Source organism: Micromys minutus (genome assembly GCF_963924665.1).
Source record: "Micromys minutus genome assembly, chromosome: 32".
In the NCBI taxonomy this organism is placed as follows: Eukaryota; Metazoa; Chordata; class Mammalia; order Rodentia; family Muridae; genus Micromys; species Micromys minutus.
This window is the reverse complement of record NC_137967.1, coordinates 26,291,067-26,298,400: the sequence shown is the minus strand read 5'-3', so window position 1 is coordinate 26,298,400 and position 7,334 is coordinate 26,291,067.

The following is a 7,334-nucleotide window of genomic DNA, read 5'->3' as shown; positions in this document are numbered from 1 at the left end:
TTTACATGCAGAGTTTAGGGTAGTCAGTTCTACATGGTGAGCCACTGTCTTTTTTCAAAAAAAGAAGGAAAGAAAGAACAAAAGTGTCTTTTTGTGCTGACATCCTATGCGATTTGAGAATATCAGGTCACAGCATTTTCACAGTAGGACATTATAAGCTAGGTGATGTTGGCACAGGCCTTTATCTCTACATTTGGAAAACAGGCACATAGATCTAGGAGTTGCTTGCTATTCTCGTATACAGAAATAGTTTTAAGGTAAGCCAGAGCCATACAGACAAATCCTGTGGGAGGTAGGAAGGAAAATAAATAAAAGGAAAAGACATTATTGTATATAGTGCTATAAAGCATCTTATAAATAATACTATAACATTTCTACACCAGAAAAATATCAGCACTAGTGTTTTGTCTGCAAAAATAAAGAAAACTACTCTGTTCATGGACACACTAACTGTTATTTTTAGTTCTTGTGTATGCTGAATTTTAGACTTGAACCAATTGTGTTGCTCTGTCTGGCTTGAATTAAAGGTGTGCACCAGGGCAGCTATTTCAACAGTTCTTTTGTGTTTTCTGGTCAGTTCACAGCCACTGATGTGATTGTGACCTTTCCCAGAAAAAAATGGATATTGTCAGGACCCTGCTGGGGATGCTTTGTACAGAGACTGAATATTGCAAAATTACAGCACTTTGGCTTGTGTAGGTTTGCTTCCAGCCTCCCTTGCTCCTCCTCGGTGTTTCATGTCATGAGTTCCTTTGGGAGTAATAGGCTTTCATCACTTTTAGTCTGTGATTAATTCAGCACCTCACTAGTGTATAATATTCTCATTCCAATCACTCAGTTCCATTTCTTCCCCTGAAATTTGACTGAATTGTGATTGGAAGTGAGTTTTAAGCTATAGTAACTGAAAATGCTTTATAAATACATTCACCGTTTTCACACTACTGGTGGGAATCCCTGTAGATTCCTCTCTTTATCTCCTGTGATATAATCATCTAGGTACTTGCTGAAGAATCTATTTTGGGAGCAGGACTCACTGATCTCCCAGATCTGCTCACCTGTGGAGGAGAGCAAAGAGCCTGGAAAGATGGAGAGACATGAGACAGTGGCTGAGGATCCAAGTGTGTTGGGGGAGTGGTGAAGGGATGACAAGGGGTTCGAGTGACTGTGGAAATCAGTTCTGCCACATCTGTCTCACTGGAAATAATTGTGGAGACTTCCACTGAGAAAAATCTCACAACTATCCTATTGAAGTTCTGAAGAAAAATAGGTATGCGGAAATGAAAGTTTCTACAAAAGAATTGATATTAGGAGGCAATAATCTTTTACTTGACTTTGCATGTGAGCGATACTTTCCTTATTCTGTGCATATACCAATATTAAATGATTTTTATTTTAGTGATTTTAATGTATTATGAAATGATGAAAGTTATTACCTTTCTGAATTTTGGGGGTTTTGGTATTCTAACATGTTCTTTACCTTCCATGTTAATTTCTCCAGCCCTGAAAATAATGCCAACAAAATTTTTGATAAGATCAGGAACTATATTTGCTGTCAGGTAAAGTCTGTCTATCCTGTCTTCCCAGGGATACCTCCTATTATCTGTTGCCATGACAATTCCAAGTAGTTTCCATTGTTGTGATTGTGATATACTGTGAGATCACCTCTAGGTGTGATCCTCTTAGTGTTTTCTGGCTCTGTGCTGTGTTTTGGATTTTAGTAGGAATTGGCTAGCATCTTAGAGAAGACAAACCTTCTAGGTTGTCTTCTTATGTTTGGAAAGTATGTGAGACAGTGGTCCGGTTTTCACATGTTTTATGTTTCACTCTGCTTTCTGTCAGCTGTGATATCTGTGTTCCAGGTTTAATGAAATGTGCCCATCAAAGAACTTTCTATTTAATGGGCCATTTTATCATTTTCGAATACTATTTACTTTGCATTTTGGCAGTTTTGCTTGCTTCTTCTATCACTCTTATAACTATGGTCACCAGACTTCTTTACTGCAGTTCCTAGTCAGGGTATTTTTAAACATTTTCATTGTTTTCTCACTCTCTTGTATCCTTAGCAATGAGATGTAGAGAACATGTTTTACTCTCAGCTGTCATTTTTGGGTATTTTGGATTTTTTTTTGGTTTGTGTATGTGTGTGTGTTTGTGTGTGTGTGTGTGTTTGTGTGTGTGTGTGTTTGTGTGTGTGTGTGTGTGTGTGTGTGTGTGTGTGTGTGTGTGTGCTATAGTCTCTTTACATCTTTACCTTACAAAATATTATCCATTTACAGTTCACAAAATCCCTAGAAAAAATGCATTTGCTATTCCTGGGACTTTCAGTGTGAACACTGACTATGCAAAATTGAAATTGTATATTTGCCTTGTCCTTTGATCAAAAATGTATAGCTTCCTGCTTCCTAGTATGTGTATGTGTGTGTATATATATATATATATATATATATATATATATATATATATATGACATATGTTAATATAATATACTAGATATTTCATCTATTCTTGACAATGGTAGGTTCAATTCATTTACTTATTTCTGATTATATTACCATTTTCTTTTTTAAAAAAAGATTTATTTTTTATTATATATAAGTACACTGTAGCTGTCTTCAAACATGCCAGAAGAGGGCATCTGATCTTATTACAGGTGGTTGTGAGCCACGATGTGGTTGCTGGGATTTGAACTCAGGACCTCCAGAAGAGCTGTTGGGATTCTGTAAACCCCACCGCTCAGTTACCTAGCAACAGCCAAGTATACCTCACCCCTCAATTACCTGGCAGTAGCCAGGTATGCTCCGCCCCAGTGACCTGACACTATAAAAGGGGCTGCTTGACCCCTCCTCTCTCTCTTGGCCTCTCTTGCCCTTGTGCTCTTGCAGCCTTGCTCCCCCCTTTCCCTTCCCCCCTCTGTCCCATGTGCTCAAGGCCGGCCTCTACTCCTCTACTTTCTCTCTCTCTCTCTCTCTCTCTCTCTCTCTCTGCCTCTACCACCCTCTTAACTCTCCCATGACCTGAATAAACTCTATTCCATACTATACTGTTGTGTGGCTGGTCCCTCAGGGAAGGGATTCCCAACATGGACCCCCCAGAGGCATCTCCCTTGCCCCCAGGCCTCGCAGCACCTCCATGGGCCATATACCCCCCACTCTCTTCATCCTTCCCCTAACAAGAGCAGTCAGTGCTTTTAACTGCTGAGCCACCTCTCCAGCCCATTTATATATTTTTATTTGTAATTTCTATAGGTTCTGTGTTTTAATCCATTGTACTATAAATAGATAGCCAATGAATCTATATATGGTGTATTCTGTCTCTTCATACTTTTCTTTATCATTATTTCTCCAGATGCTTTTATTTTTTAAGCTGTAGATTTTTATTAGACACTCTGTATTTACAGATGTTATCCTTTACCCTGCCTGCTCCCATCCCCACTCCCCCTCCATTTGCCTTCACAAAGGTGCACTCCCTCTGATCCCCCTCTAAACCTCATTGCCTTGGCATTCCCCTACATTGGGAAAACATGCCCTCTGTGGAACAAAAGTCTCTTCCACATTGATGCTAGACACTGCTATCTTCAGGTACATACAGAACTGGTTTAATAAGTCTCTCAACATGCCCACAAAAGTTGGTGTCTTACTCCATGGGAGTTTTAGAGGGTTTTTAGCTCCTTTGTCAAATATCAAATGACCTTAGGTGTGTGGGTTCATTTTTGGGTCCTCAATTCTGTTCCATTGATCTACCTGCCTGTCCTGTACCAATACTGTGCAGTTTTTATCAAAATTGATCTGTAATATATAGCTTGAGATCAGGGATGGTGATTTTCCCCAAAGTGTTTTTATTCTTGAAAATAGATTTTGCTGTTCTGGGTGTTTTGTTATTCCTGATGAATTTGCAAATTGTTTTTTCCACCTCTATGAAGAATTGAGTTGGAATTTTAATAGGGATTGCATTGAATCTGTAGATTGCTTTTGGCAAGATGATCATTTTTACTATGTTGATCCTGCCAATTCATGAGCATCGGAGACCTCTCTATCTTTTGAGATCTTCAATTTTCTTCTTCAGAGTCTTGACGTTCTTGTCATACAGATTCTTCACTTACTTGGTAAGGGTCACCCCAAGGTATTTTATAGTCTTTGTGACTACTGTGAAGGGTGTCAATTCCCTAATTTCTTTCTCAGCCTGTTTATCCAGTTTGTAGAGGAAGGTGATTGATTTGTTTGAGTTAATTTTATAATTTTACTGAAGTTGTTTATTAGTTGTAAAAGTTCTCTGGTGGAATTTTTGGGGGTCACTTAAGTATATGATCATATCATCTGCAAATATTGATATTTTGACTTTTTCCTTTCCAATGTGAATCCCTTTGATTTCTTTTTTATGTCTAATTGCTCTGGCCAGGACTTCCAGTACTATATTGAATAGGTAGGGAGACAGTGGGCAGCCTTGTCTAGTTCCTGATTTTAATGGGATTGCTTCAAGTTTCTCTCCATTTAGTTTGATGTTGGCTACTGGTTTGCTGTATATTGCTTTTACTATGTTAAGGTATGGGCCTTGAATTCCTGATCTTTCCAAAACTTTTATCATGAAGGGGTGTTGAATTTTGTCAAATGCTTTCTTAGCATCTAGTGAGAGGATCCTGTGGGTTTTTTTCTTTGAGTTTGTTTATATGGTGGATTACGTTCATGGATTTTCGTATGTTCAACTATCCCTGGGGATCCATCAAATATTCAGTCACCAAATCCAAGCACTATAGCTGGTCCAAAAAAGTACTTCTGGCAGGAACCAGACAGAGATGCCCCCTCAGGGATTATGCTAGACTCATATAGATACAGCTAAACATGTTTGCAGCTAACCATCGGTCTGAACTCTGGGATCCCAATGAAGTTGCTAAAGAAAGGACTTAAGGAGCTGAAAGAGGTTGCAACCTCAATGGAACAACATTATCAACCAACCAAACCCTCAAAAACCAAACACCAAAGTCTGTGGGCACTTTGAGAGACCTATTATTTAGTTGTTTGTAGATAAAGATAGCAGTGTCTGGCATCAAAGTGAGAAGAGGCTTTTATTCCAGAGAGGATAGTTGTCCCAATGCAGGGGAATGCCAAGGCAATGGGGTGGAGAGGGGGATCAGGAGGGAGTGCACCTTTGTGAAGGCAACTGGAGGGGAGGGAGGATGGGAGCAGGGTGGGGTAAAGGATAACCTCTCAAATGTAAATACAGAGAATCTAATAAAAAAAGAAAACATTGTTCCTATTGTACCTGGACTATGGTGAATTAATACTAGTTTAAGATGAATTTTATTTGACTATGCTGACATCAGATTGGAAATTATTTTTTTAAAAATTTTAAGTTGAACATGAGTTGATGAAGTAGCATTTTTCTCTAATTGCCCTCCTTATATGTAGGGATTCATGTTACATCATTTTCTTCTCAGTGGAGGTTACACAGATACCCTTCTGACAAATAATATCAGAAGTCATTTTTATAGAGCGTATAAGAAACCAGCAGTGTGTGGAGCTCAGACATTTGGAGAAATAAAATAAGCCATAGCTTCCCATTGCAGACATGCCTCAAATCATCCAAAACCTCTGCCATCTGGCAGAATATTTGCTTTACATCAATGACTTTGGAAGAATCTAGTGATTACTACTCTTTTGCTCTCTCTCTCTCTCTCTCTCTCTCTCTCTCTCTCTCTCTCTCTCTCTCTCTCTCTCTCTCTCTCCTCCCTCTCTCTCTTCTCTCTCCCCCCTCTCTCTCAGAAAGAAAACAAAACAGGCATTTGGTGCTTTAAACAGATCCTTTAATTTTTCAAAAATTTCATTTAATCTTGCTTTGTTTCCAACTCCAGACCTTACCCCCCTCTCGGTCCACCCTCTGATTGTCCGGCATCCCATACTCCTCCCCGCCCCCATCAGATCTTTTACAAAGCCTGATCACAAGAAGAGTAATTGTCATTTACAGTACATTAGTACACATGTATTGTGAACTGAGTTGCATTAAATTCATTTTCATCAATTTCTGAGAAAAAAATATTTAAAAATAGAAACACATACTCTGAATACAATCAATCACTAAGCTGCAACCTAAAGCTGATTACTGATTCTTGATTATTCGTTTCATCTTTCTAGAATACTGTCATTCTGTTATTTTTGAAAATTCATGCAATTATAATGTAAGATGTTACCTTGCCAGAGTTCTGCTTACAAATCACAACAGTGTAAGTAATAAAAATATAAATTTAAGAAACTTACAATTTTTTAAAGATTTATTTATTTATTATATATTAGTACACTGTAGCTGTTTTCAGACACAACAGAAGAGGGCATCAGATCCCATTATAGATGGTTGTGAGCCACCATGTGGTTGCTGGGATTTGAACTCAGGACCTCTGGAAGAATAGTCGGTGCTCTTAACCACTGAGCCATCTCTCCAGCCCAGAAACTTACAATTTTTTAAGAATAATTATTTATTTATTATATATAAGTACACTGTATGTATCTTCAGACACATCAGGAGAAGGCATCAGATCTCATTACAGATGGTTGTGAGTCACCATATGATTGCTGGGATTTGAACTCAGGATCTCTGGAAGAGCAGTCAGTGCTCTTAACCACGGAGCCATCTCTCCAGCCCACAGAAGTTTATAATGAAGTTTAATTCTTAGTTTAAATCTCAGTTTATACTAAATTAAAATACTGCAAAAGTAACTGAGACCATTGATGAGGTGCACTGACAAAAGGTGGGTAAGAGTGTTCAATGGCTTCCATCTTTGTAAGTTTGCAAGATGCTACTGATACAGTGGAAGCTGTTTAGTAGTTTTCTTTATTTTGAGTCGGAAGACTTTGTTCAAAATTCCTGAAAGGTCTCTCCCCAAATCAAAATTGCAGTATATGTATTTGGCTTCTCACTTTTGTGTTTTAGTAGATGGTGCTTTGGCATCTGTATTTAGCCTGTTGCTCTTTGGTATAGAATATATGGTCCAGAGGCTGATAGTCTAATGGAGGTGTTGAGCTGCATATTTTGCATCTGAAGGGTTCAGAACTCATTATGGGGGTCAGATACCGGAGGTGCTGCTTCCTATCAGCTCCGGTTCTGGTCTAGCTGGCATCAAGCATGTGGGCAGGCTGTGCAGAGCGAGTTCCAGGCAGGCTGACCGCTGGAGCAGCACGGAAGGGAGCCCTAAATGAGTAGGAGAGACCGGTTTCCGTGGGGCGGGGCCACTCACCGGAAACAGGATGGGAGGGTGTTACGTATTGAATGGCTGTAGAGGAAGGGTGTGGAGTGGGCGGGTTTAGAGGAGTGACAAGCAGGGATGCTGGGATGCAGTTTCCGGCGTA